The sequence below is a fragment of the Mesoplodon mirus genome, assembly GCF_964341445.2.
Source record: "Mesoplodon mirus genome assembly, contig: HAP1_SCAFFOLD_34, whole genome shotgun sequence".
Classification (NCBI taxonomy): Eukaryota; Metazoa; Chordata; class Mammalia; order Artiodactyla; family Ziphiidae; genus Mesoplodon; species Mesoplodon mirus.
Window position 1 is genome coordinate 1,054,019 of NW_028295813.1, and position 12,003 is coordinate 1,066,021.

Here is a 12,003-nt window from a genome sequence, read left to right on the forward strand (position 1 = left end):
TGATAGCCAGTGTCACAGACCTGTCAGAGTTACTGTTTGTTAGTTCAAGTCCTGCTCTGAGGTGTTCTGTGTCAGCTGTGAGCGACAGGTGAGCTGGGGGTTCTGTGCAAGGTGGGCTATGGGCACAGTTCCTGTGTGTCCAGCCCTGCTGGGGTACCTGCCCAGGGGAGTTCCGTATCCTGGGAAGGGCCTGACTATGAGAGCCCCATGGGCTGCTGGGTAGCTGCACAGGTGAGCTCCATACCCTGGGAGGGACTTGAACACGAGAGCCCCGTGGGCTGTGGGGTGCAGGATGCAGCCCAGGTGAGCTCCATATCCTGGGATTGACCTGACCACGAGAGCCCCATGGGCTGCTGGAGACCTGGTAAAGGATATCAGGACAGTTAGTGAAGCCACCGAGGATCTACATCTAGTAGATCCTATTTCCTACACCCTGCTGGAAATTCTACCATCCACCAGGCCATGGCATTCTGTATTAGACTTCAATGATGCCTTCTTCTGTATTCCTTTCATCTCAGAGTCACAAGAATTTTTGGCTTGTGAGTGGCAGGACACAACATGCAACAAAACCAATAATGCTGGGCCGTCCTGCCCCAGTGGTTCAAAAATCCCCACACCATCATTGGGGAAATGTCCTCTAAAGACCTAAACGTTCTACCTCTGTAAAAGGGAAACCTCCTTCAATATGCAGATGACATTCTGATTGCCAGGCCTACTAAAGATGCCTCGGAACTACCTAGCCAAGAAAGGATAGAAGGTGTCCAAGAAAAAGGCTCAAATATCCCAGGCTCAGGTGACATGCCTGGGCTTCATTCTCACAGATATTTGGAGAAACGCATCCCAGGATACGGAAGAAGCCATTTGCAGCCTTACCTCTTCTAAAACTAGAAGACAGCTTAGGGGTTCCTGGGGAGGCCAAGGTTTTCTGCATCTGGATCCCTAACTACAGTCTAATAGCTGGGCCTCTACCTGAAACACTGACACGAAAAGATGATGATCCTTTTGTATAGAATCCAGAAGCAGCCTTTCAAGAATGGAAAGAGCAGTCAATTCAGATCCTTGCCCAGGAACTCGCTAATTTAGCTAAACCCTTTGACCTTTACATAACCGGTGAAAGGTTAATCGCCCTTGGAGACTTAGTGCAAAAACAGGGACCAATTGAAATGGAGCAACACAAGAATGCCCTTCAGGTATGATAAACTATGGTCACCAAGGGCTTTGCCCACCGACTCATCAGGCCAGGATACTGGGGTATCTAAAAAGCTGGAAATCAGCAGCCCACAAGGCCAGCTCCCTCCTAAGGGAATAGGACCCCACGTGGTGATCCTAACCACCCATCACGTCCTGAAGTTGCAGGGGTCGCTCTGTGGACACACTGACCTCGAGTGAGGAGGCCCTCCAACTCCAACCTCCAGAGAGACAAATGGGGGCAACGGGCCCCCAAGATGACTCGTGTGACCATCACTTGACCTGGAGTTTCTCTCAGAAAACAAGAAGACTGTGCCCCGAAAGAGCAGACTACTGCTTGCAGGACTTACTGCACCCAGAGTGGAGCTAATAAGCTTGGTGGGGGAAACGTATATCACGCTTTCACCATAGAAAACCCTACAGACACCACGGTGATGGTGGCCAATATGACCGGCTGGACTGCTGGCTACTTCTAAAGGCCGTTGACTCAGTGGACGTCATGGTCCTGGATCACCACTGACCCTGGACTGTCTGGGAGTTGCACAGGCAGGGCTCTGACACATGGTGCTGTTTGTACATTAATTCAGGGACCTAATTAAAGAAAGCACAGACTACTGGTCAGAGCATCTAGGCTGGCAAAAAAGTCAGCCTAATGTCACTGAACAAATGTGGGGTGGGGTGAAACCTGCCACCACAGCATCTCTGCGCATCTCTTTCCTGGACCCTTAAAGGTCATTAGAATCTATAACACTTACAATGCTGGTGCTCAGGCGGACGAGAAGTGAGGCAGCAGGCTTTGGGACAATCAACCTCACCTGGAGGCTCGTGGGGAGACGTTTTGCCCCTCCCCCTATGTATCAGGGCTCCCACCACAGCATGAAGCAGTTACAAAAGAGGGGTCTTCACCCTCAACACCCCAAGAATGAGGAACGGAACAAAAAGCAGAGGAGGTGTTCGTCTCTGGCAACGTTCATTAAAAATTCCTGGGAGATAAAAAGAGAATCTGGGCAATAAAATAAAGTCTAACCTGTTTTTCCTTTGTGCTTTGTCTAATTTCACATGCTCCTAGGGTTCCGCATGCAGAGGTCCCACACCCGGCACTTCAGACCAGACTTCCTCGTGCAGAATGGCTGGGTCGACACCTCAGCTAGCGGAGTCCCATGCAGACTGCACGGCATAGAGCCTGAGCTGCAGCCAACCCAGCCCTCGAGACCTCCATCCCCTAACTCCCACTGACGCTGCCGGGATCCCTACTCAGCATCCCAGCCCACAGCCCGTGGGGGAGTGCACACTCTCACCTCTCCATTCGGTTTTCAAAATAATGTTTCCTTTGCTTCTGAACCAAACTCTGTCTTGATCTGTTGGCTCCAATGACACTGGGCACGGCGACTACTGTTGGGGTCCCCTCTTGATGATCAGTAACAGAAATTGAGAATTTTGTAACTTCATTGAACAGATGTGTGAGCCAAACTGTAGTTAACATAGAGCAGTGTATAATGCTCGGGTAAAATAAGATTTTTCTAAGACTTACATTTGATATTTCCATCACTTTACTATAAGCAAGTCCAGTGAAGACGTCTGTCTTATTTGTCAGGTCAACATTAGAGAAATGAAGTGATTTATTTCAATGGATGTACATCGAATACTCTTGGCTGAAGCTTCAATCTTGTTTTGAATGCTTTTCCATTGAAAAGGATACCTCTCTTTCAGCTCCCCCATTTCTGAGAAGTATAAAATCTTATAATTTATTATTACCAAAGGGGAAAGGTAGGAGAAGGGATAAATTAACAGTTTGGGATTAACACATACACACTGCTATGTATAAAATAGATCATCAACAAGGAACTTCTGTATAGCACAGGGAACTACACTGAATATTTTGCAATAACCTATAAGGGGAAATAATCTGAAAAAGAATCGATATTTTTATTGACATCATCTATCAATGACAGATAAAATGTAACCTAAGCAAGGCCGATGGTGAGCGCTTCTGAACCTGAAGATTTCAATCATCTAAAGTTTGGGCTCTGCCTATTTCCAAGGCCCTTAATGTACATACATGTAGACGTAGCTTAAAAATTCCCCAGTTTGGGGTTCGGGGAGGCACTGATTTGGAAAAATCCCTGGTGTTCTCCTTCCATGCACGGGACCCTTCCTACAGCTAAAACATGCCTGTCACACCTAGAGGAGGTACACCGTTTGATTGGAAAGAGTTTGGAAAAGGCACCTCATCTCCTCATCGCCTGGTGCTCGGGTTCACCCCTCCAGCATCTTTCCTAACAATCTCCTCACTTGGGGATATCAGCACCGTCAACATCCTGTTGCACACAGTTTGGAATCTGTCCAGAGGATGAAGCGGAAGGATGAGAAAAATTTAGAGATAAGTCTTAGGTGTTCGGACAGGCACATGCCACTCTAATTTCCAATCCGGAAGACAAATTCATCACAGGCTAGAATTGCCCACAGAAAGAGAATAGGGCTAGAGGAAATCCTGCTGTTTTTTGTCGAGTTTCCAAAAACACAAGTTGAAAAATGGAACTCAGGGGAACTAAAATTCATGAAACTGCAGAGTTGAAAATATCTATTGTTGAAAAATGTCTTGAGGTAAGTCACAGAAAAGGACTTATAAGCAAGGGAGAGTGGCAGGAATCAGATTTGAAGAGGTAGAAAGGTCTCCCCTTTAAAGCACAAGAAAAGGGGCTGAACATCGCCAATGATGCAGTTGGCCCAAAAGGGCGTATGCAATTTTTTCTGAATATATTCAAGTAAAGGCCATTCACACTTTTTATCCAACCAAACAGGTGGGCACTGGAAATCAATACTACAGAATGTATCACTTCACATCAGTCAGAAGGGCCATCCACATAAAGTGTAAACACCAGAAATGCAGGACAGGGTGCGGAGAAAAGGGAGCCCTGTGAGGCTGATAGTGGAAATGTAATTTGCCAACGGCCACTCTGGAGAAGTGTATTGTGTTTGCAAAAACATCTGAAAACTGAGCTACAAGCATAGGGCACTTGCACTCATGGGCGTATACCTTGGGAAAAACAAAAAATGACAGAAAACAGGCACCCCAACTTTTACCACCTCTCTGTTAAAAAGGGCCTCCACTTGTATATAACCTAAATGTCCCTGGAAGGATAAAATGGATAAAAGAGATGGGGTACTTATGTAGAGTGGAATAATACTCATCCAGAAATCAATGAAATAAGGCCAGTTGGAACAACTCTGGAGGAGTTACATACGATCATTCTAAGTGACACATGTCAGAAAGAAAAAGACACATATCATAAGATGTCACTTAAAGGTGGAATCAAAAATGGCTACACATGAAATAAACTACAAAACAGAAACATAGTCAAATATGTAGAAAATAGACATAAGGCTGCTAAATGGGAATGGTGGGGAATGGTGAGGTATTATCCAGGAGGTTGAAATTAGCAAAGATACCATTCCAAGTACTGAATTGAATAACTGGCAAGGCCTACACGGTACCTCAAAGAACGACACTCAGTCCACTCAAGTCACTGGAAAATAATACATATGACTCGTAAGCATCTGAGAAAGAATTTATTGTTGTCTCACAGTACATGAATCAAGTGGATGTACAGCAGCAAAAAACAGAGCTTTGAAAATCAGCTGTAACCAATATAAAAATAAATTTAAAAATATTTATAAAAACGGTGAGACAGACAAAAATTCTTACAACTTTTGTTGAAGGGCTACGATGTAACATGGATTGAACACATGTAGACCCACAGCAGGATGATATATAAGGCTGGAAGCTATGCACGCTAAGAGATGTTAGAGAGGCTGGGCGAGGAAAAGCAGACCTTTTAAATTAATACTGCCTGGTACCCATTCCATGGGTCCCAAATCTGCACTTTCAAGGGAATCTTCTGACAGTGAAAACATGCCTGGGAAACCGAGATGAATGTACACCGTGTGCTCAGGAGAGGTGTCTAAAATGCACCTCATTTTTGATCTCCTGGTGCTGGGGTTCGCCATTCCAGCCACATTACTAACAATCTCCCGACTTGGAGAATCAGCACCTTTAACCTCCTGTTTCACAGAGTTTGCAAGTTTTGCAGAGGATAAATGGGAAGAGGAGGAACCAATGAGAGATTAGCTGTAGTAGTTTTGACAGGCACATGTCACTCTAATTTCCCATTAGGAAGAAGAATTAACCAAAGGCTCAGCCTGCCTCCCCAGAACCAGAATATGGCCGGAATCAATCCAATGGTTTGGCGGTCAGCTCACAAAAAAAGCAAGTTGCAAAATGGAGCTCAGGAGCAGACAATTCAAAGACCTGCAAAGATATAAATGATAACCAACGTCCAAAAATATATTCAGGTAAGGCAACGAAGAGGTTCTGAATGAGAGGCAGAATTGCAGGAAACAGATTTCAAAAGGTAGATTGTACTCACATTTAAAGCATATGAAAAGCAGCAGAATTTCTAAAATGATGCAGTTGGGCAAAAGGGTGTATGCGTTTGTTTCGTGAATATCTTCAGGAAAAAAACACATACAGAGTTTTTGGCCAACCAAGCAAGAGGGAAATGCAAATCCTCACAATAAAGAAGTCTCAATTTCCACTGCTCAGAAAGGCCATCCAAAAAATGTGTACAAATCAAAAATGCAGCAAAGGCCATGGAAAACAGGGAGAGTAGTCACGCTGATGGGTGGGGTATAAATATCCAAGAGCTATTCTGAAGATGTGTATGCTGTTTCCTAAAACATCTAAAATACAAAGCCCCCGAGCAAAGGGGACTTCAACTCATGGACATATAACTTGGGAAGAGTAAATATCAACAAGACACAGGCACCCCAAAATTTAGGGCTGCTCTGCATACAAGAACCTCAACTTCGGTACACCTAAAGTATCCCAGGAAATAGAGAAATGCTTAAAGAATTTGTGGTAATTTTGTACAACGGAATATCACTGAGACGTGAAATCAATGTCATAAGGCCAGTAGCAGCATAATGAGAGGATTTAGGTATGATGATTCTAAGGGAAATTAGTCAACAGAAAAAGAATCTTATCATAAGATATCACTTACAGAGGGAATGTCAACATCACAACACATGAACTGAATTAGGAAAGAGAGCAGCGTCTCACATTTAGAAAACACTCTTATGCCTCCTTAAGGGGAAAGGAGAGGTGGGGTGATGCATAAAACCAGAGTTTGATATTAGCACAGGTACCATTCCATAAACCAAATACAGAATAGACAAGACCTACACCTTCCTCAGTGAACGGGACTCAAAACCCCTATTCCCCACAGAGGAATATATCTGATTAGTAAGAATCTTAAAACCTATGTATTGATATGCCTCTGTAAGGGAAACAAGTGTGTTTAGATCGTCATAAACACGTCAGGGAAAATCAGCTCAACCCCATTATAAAAATGAATTTCAAAAACAAAACAAAAAAACAGCGAAATTCTTACACAATTCCTTCAGGGGTTCTGATGAAACCTAGAATGACCCTATCTGCAAAGACAGCTGGATGAGACATAAGGCTGGACACTTGGGACTGAGAGGACTGGTGAGATTGGGAGAGAAAATGCAGACCCTTTAAAGTAGTAATGCATGCCACCATTCCATGGGTCCCAAATTTCCAGGTAGAAGGGAATATCACTACAGTTATAACATGTATGGGAAACCTAGAGAATGGACACCCTGTGATGGCGAAAGGTTTCTGAAAGTCTCCTACTTTTTCCTCTCCTTGTGCTACAGTTTGGCATTCCAACAACTTTACTATCAATCTCCCAACTTAGGAGAGTCATTCCGTATAACCTCCTGGTTCGCACAGTTTGCTAATTGTGCAGAGGATGAAAGGGAAGAGGGAGAACCAATCAGAGAGTAGATGTAGGCCTTTGGATGGACACATGTCACTCTAAATTCCCGTCAGGAAGAAGAATTAACCAAAGCCTCAGCCACCCACAGGGAACCAGTATAGCCACCCCTGGAACCACTATAGGTCCTGAAGCAAAATTGTGGATTTGCGGTCAGCTCCCAATAATGGGATTTGAAAATTGGAGCTCAGGGGCAAAGCAAATCAAAAACCTGAAGAGTTATAAAGGACTACTCTCTTCCAAAAATCTGTTGAGGGAAGGCAACAAAGCGGACTTGAAAATGAGGCAGATTTGCACAAAACATATTTCAAGAGGTAAATTGGAATCGCCTTTAAAGCACAGGAAAGGCATCACAAATTCGAGAATGATGCACTTGGCCAAAAACAGTGTATGACTTTTCTCCTGAATATATTCAGGAGAAAAGGCATAGGCCCTTTTTGGCCAATCAAGCAAGCACACAACGCAAATCCACACTACAAAGAATTGTCGCTTCCCACCGGTCAAAAAGGGCATCCGAAAATCTGTAAAAACCAGAAAGGCAAGATAGTGATGACAAGGGCATAAAGCAATATGATCCCAAGGGTCATGGAGGATTGTGATGACAAGCACATGGAGCATTGTGATGACAAGATTATGTATCATTTTGCTGACAAAGGCATTGTGATGACAAGGTTCATGGAGCACTGTGATGACAAGCGTCATGGAGCATTGTGATTAAAGGGTTCATGGAGAATTGGTATGACAAGGGCATGGAGCATTTTGATAACAAGCGTCCCGGATCATTGTGTTGTCAGGGTTCATGGAGCGTTGTCATGACAGTGGTCATGGAGCATTGTTATGACAGAGGTCATGGAGCATTGTGATGAGAACGTCATGGAGAATTGGGCTGAAAATGTACATGGAGTATTGTGATGACAGGGGTCAAGGAGCATTGTGATGACAAGGTACTGGAGCACTGTGATGAGAAGACCATGGAGCCATGTGATGACAATTCTCCTGGAGCATTCTGATGAAAAGGGTCATGGAGCTTTGTGATTACAGGGGTCTTGGAGCATTGTGATGACAAGATTATGTATCATTTTGCTGACAAAGGCATTGTGATGACAAGGTTCATGGAGCACTGTGATGACAAGCGTCATGGAGCATTGTGATTAAAGGGTTCATGGAGCATTGGGATGACAAGGGCATGGAGCATTTTGATGACAAGCGTCCCGGATCATTGTGTTGTCAGGGTTCATGGAGCATTGTCATGACAGTGGTCATGGAGCATTGTTATGACAGAGGTCATGTAGCATTGTGATGAGAACGTCATGGAGCATTGGGCTGAAAATGTTCATGGAGTATTGTGATGACAGGGGTCAAGGAGCATTGTGATTACAAGGTACTGGAGCACTGTGATGAGAAGACCATCGAGCCATGTGATGACAAGTCTCATGGAGCATTCTGATGAAAAGGCTCATGGAGCATTGTGATTACAGGGGTCTTGGAGCATTGTGATGACAAGGGCATTGAACATTGGGATGAGAATGTCATGGAGCATTCTGATGACATGCATCATGGAGCTTTGTGATGACAAGGGCATGGAGCATTGTGATTACAGGGGTCTTGGAGCACTATGAGGAAAATGGCATGTAACATTGTGATGAAAAAGGCATGTAGCCTTGTCATGACAGGGTTCAAGGAGCATACTGATGACAAGTGTCAGGGACCATTGTGATGACAAGGGTATTGAGCATTGTGATGGCAAATGTCATGGAGCATTGTGATTAGAAGACCATGGATAACTGTGATGATGAGCGTTATGGGGAGCTGTGATGATAAGTGTTAGGGAATATTGTCATCACAAGGATTTGGAGCATTGTGATGACAGAGGTCATAGAGCATTTTTTTTTTCTTTTTGCGGTATGCGGGCCTCTCACTGTTGTGGCCTCTCCCGTTGCGGAGCACAGGCTCCGGACTCGCCGGCCCAGCGGCCGTGGCTCACGGGCCCAGCCGCTCCGTGGCATATGGGATCCTCCCAGACCGGGGCACGAACCCATATCCCCTGCATCGGCAGGCGGACTCTCAACCACTGCGCCACCAGGGAGGCCCTCATAGAGCATTTTGATTTCATTGTGATGACAATAGCATGAAGCATTATGATGATGCGCATTGGTGCATTGTGATGACAGCGTTCATGGAGCATTGAGATGAAAATGGGCATGGAGCATTATGATTAGAAGAGTCTTGGATCACTGTGATGAAAAGGGCATGGAATATTGGTCTGAGATGTTTAATGGATTATTGTGATGAGAGGGGGCAAGGAGCATTGTGATAACAAGGGCACGGAACACTGTGATACATGGTTCATGGAGGATTGTAATGACAAGCGCATGGAGCATTGTGAGAAGAATGGCATCGAGCATTGTGATGAAAAGCATCATGGATACTGTGATAACAAGGGCTTGGAACGATGTGATGAGAGGTTTTTGGAGCATTGTGATGACAATGGCATGGAGCATTGTGATGCCAAGGGTCATGGAGTATTGTGATGACAAAGGTCATGGAGCATTTTGATGACAAGGGTGTGGTGAATTCTCTTGTGAAGGGCAGGGAGCATTGTGATGACAGGGTCATGGAGCAATTTGATGAAAAGTGTCATGGAACATTTTGATGACAGGGGTTATGGAACATTGTGATGTCAGGAGTCATGGAACATTTTCATGACGGTGTTGTGGACCATTGTGATGACAGGGGAGTGGGTGTATTGTGATGACTAGTGAGGGAACATTTTGATATCATTCGTGAGAGAGCATTTTGATAAGAAGTGCATGGAGCATTGTGATGACAAGTTTTATGGAGCATTGTGATGACAAGGTTGTGGAGCATTGTTATGACAAGCACATGGCGCATTGTGATGACATGGATCATGGAGCCCTGTGCTGACAAAGGCATGGAGCATTGTGATGAGAAGGGTCAACGATCATTGTGATGAAAATTTCATGGAGCATTTTGGTGACAAAGGTCACAGAGCCTTGTGATGACGAGGGCATGGACCATTGTGATGACAAAGGTCATGAAGCATTGTGATGACTGGAGTCATGGAGCATTGTGATGACAGGGTTCATAGAGCATTGTGATGAAAAGGCAATGATCATTGTGATGACAGGGGCATGGAGCATTGGCCTGACATGTTTCATGGATTATTGTGATGACAGTGGGCATGGTGCAATGTGATGACAAGGCATGGAGCACTGTGATGAGAAGGTCATGGAGTATTTTGAAGACAGGTCTCAGGGAGCATTGTGATGACATATGTCATGGTCCATTGCGATGACAATGGAATGGAACATTGTGATGCCAAGTGTCATGGAGGATTGTGATGACAAATGTAATGGAGCATTTTGATGACAAGGGCTTGGAGCATTGTGATGACAAGGGACATGGAGCATTGTGATGACAAGGGATGGAACATTGTGATGACAAGGGCCATTGAGAATTTTGATGACAAGTTCATGAAGCATTGTGATGACAAGCACATGGAGCTTCCTATGACAGGGGTCATGGAGCATTGCGATGACAAGTGCATAGAGAATTGTGAAGACAAATCATGTAACACGGTGATGAGAACTGTCATGGAGCATAGTGGTGCCAAGAACGAGGAGAATTGTGATGACAGGGGACATGGAGCATTGTGATGACCAGGGCATGGAGCATTGTGATGACCAGGGAATGGAGCATTGTGATGACCAGGGAATGGAGCATTGTAATGACGAGCGTCATGGAGCATTGTAATGACAAGGGGAATGGAGCATTGTCATGAAAGTGGCCATGGAGCATTGTGATGACAAGGATCATGGAGCATTTTGATGACAAGGGCGTAGAACATTGTGATGAGAAGACCATGGATAATTGTGATGACAAGCGTCATGGAGCACAGTAATGACAAGGGGTATGGAGCATTGTGATGACAGTGGCCATGGAGCATTGTGATGACAAGTGTCATGGAGCATTCTGATGACAAGCTTGTGGAGTATTGTGACGACAATGGCATGGAGCATTGTGATGAAAAGGGCATGGAGCATTGTGATGAAAAAGACATGAAGCCATTTCATGACAGGTTTCAAGGAGCATTCTGACGACAAGTGTCAGGGAACATTGTGATGAGAAGTGTATTGAGAATTGTGATGAAAAAGATCATGGAGCATTTTGACGAAAAGGACATGGAGTATTGTCATGACAGGCATCATGGAGCATTGTGATGACAAGTGTTATGGAACTTTGTGATAACAAGGGTTTGGAGCATTGTGATGATAGAAGTCATGGATCATTTTGTTTTCAAGGAGCATGGAGCATTGGGATGACAAGGGCATGAAGCAATGTGATCCCAAGATTCATGGAGGATTGTGATGACAATGGTAAGGGAGTATTGTGATGACAAGCAAATGCAGCATTTTGATGACAAGGTCATGTAGCATTTTGCTGACACAGGCATGGAGCATTGTGATGATAAGGGTCATAGAGCACTGTGATGAGAAGCATCACGGATCATTATGATTACAGGGGTCATGGAGCATTGGGATTACAAGGTCATGGATCATTGTGATGACAAAGGTTATGGAGCATTGGGCTGAAAATATTCATGGAGCATTGTGATGACTAGGGAATGGAGCACTGTGATGACAAGAGTCCCGGATCACTGTGTTGTCAGGTGTCATGGAGCGTTGTGATGACAGTGGTCATGGAACATTGTGATGATAGGGATCATGAAGCATTGTGATGAGAAGTTCCTGGAGAAATGGACTGAAAATGTTCAGGAAGTATTGTGAGGACAGGGGTCATGGAGCATTGTGATGACAAGGGAATGGAGCACTGTGATGAAAGGTTCCTGGATAATTGTGATGAGAAGACCATGGAGCCTTGTAATAACATGTCTCATGGAGCATTCTGATGAAAAAGGGCATGGAGTATTGTGATT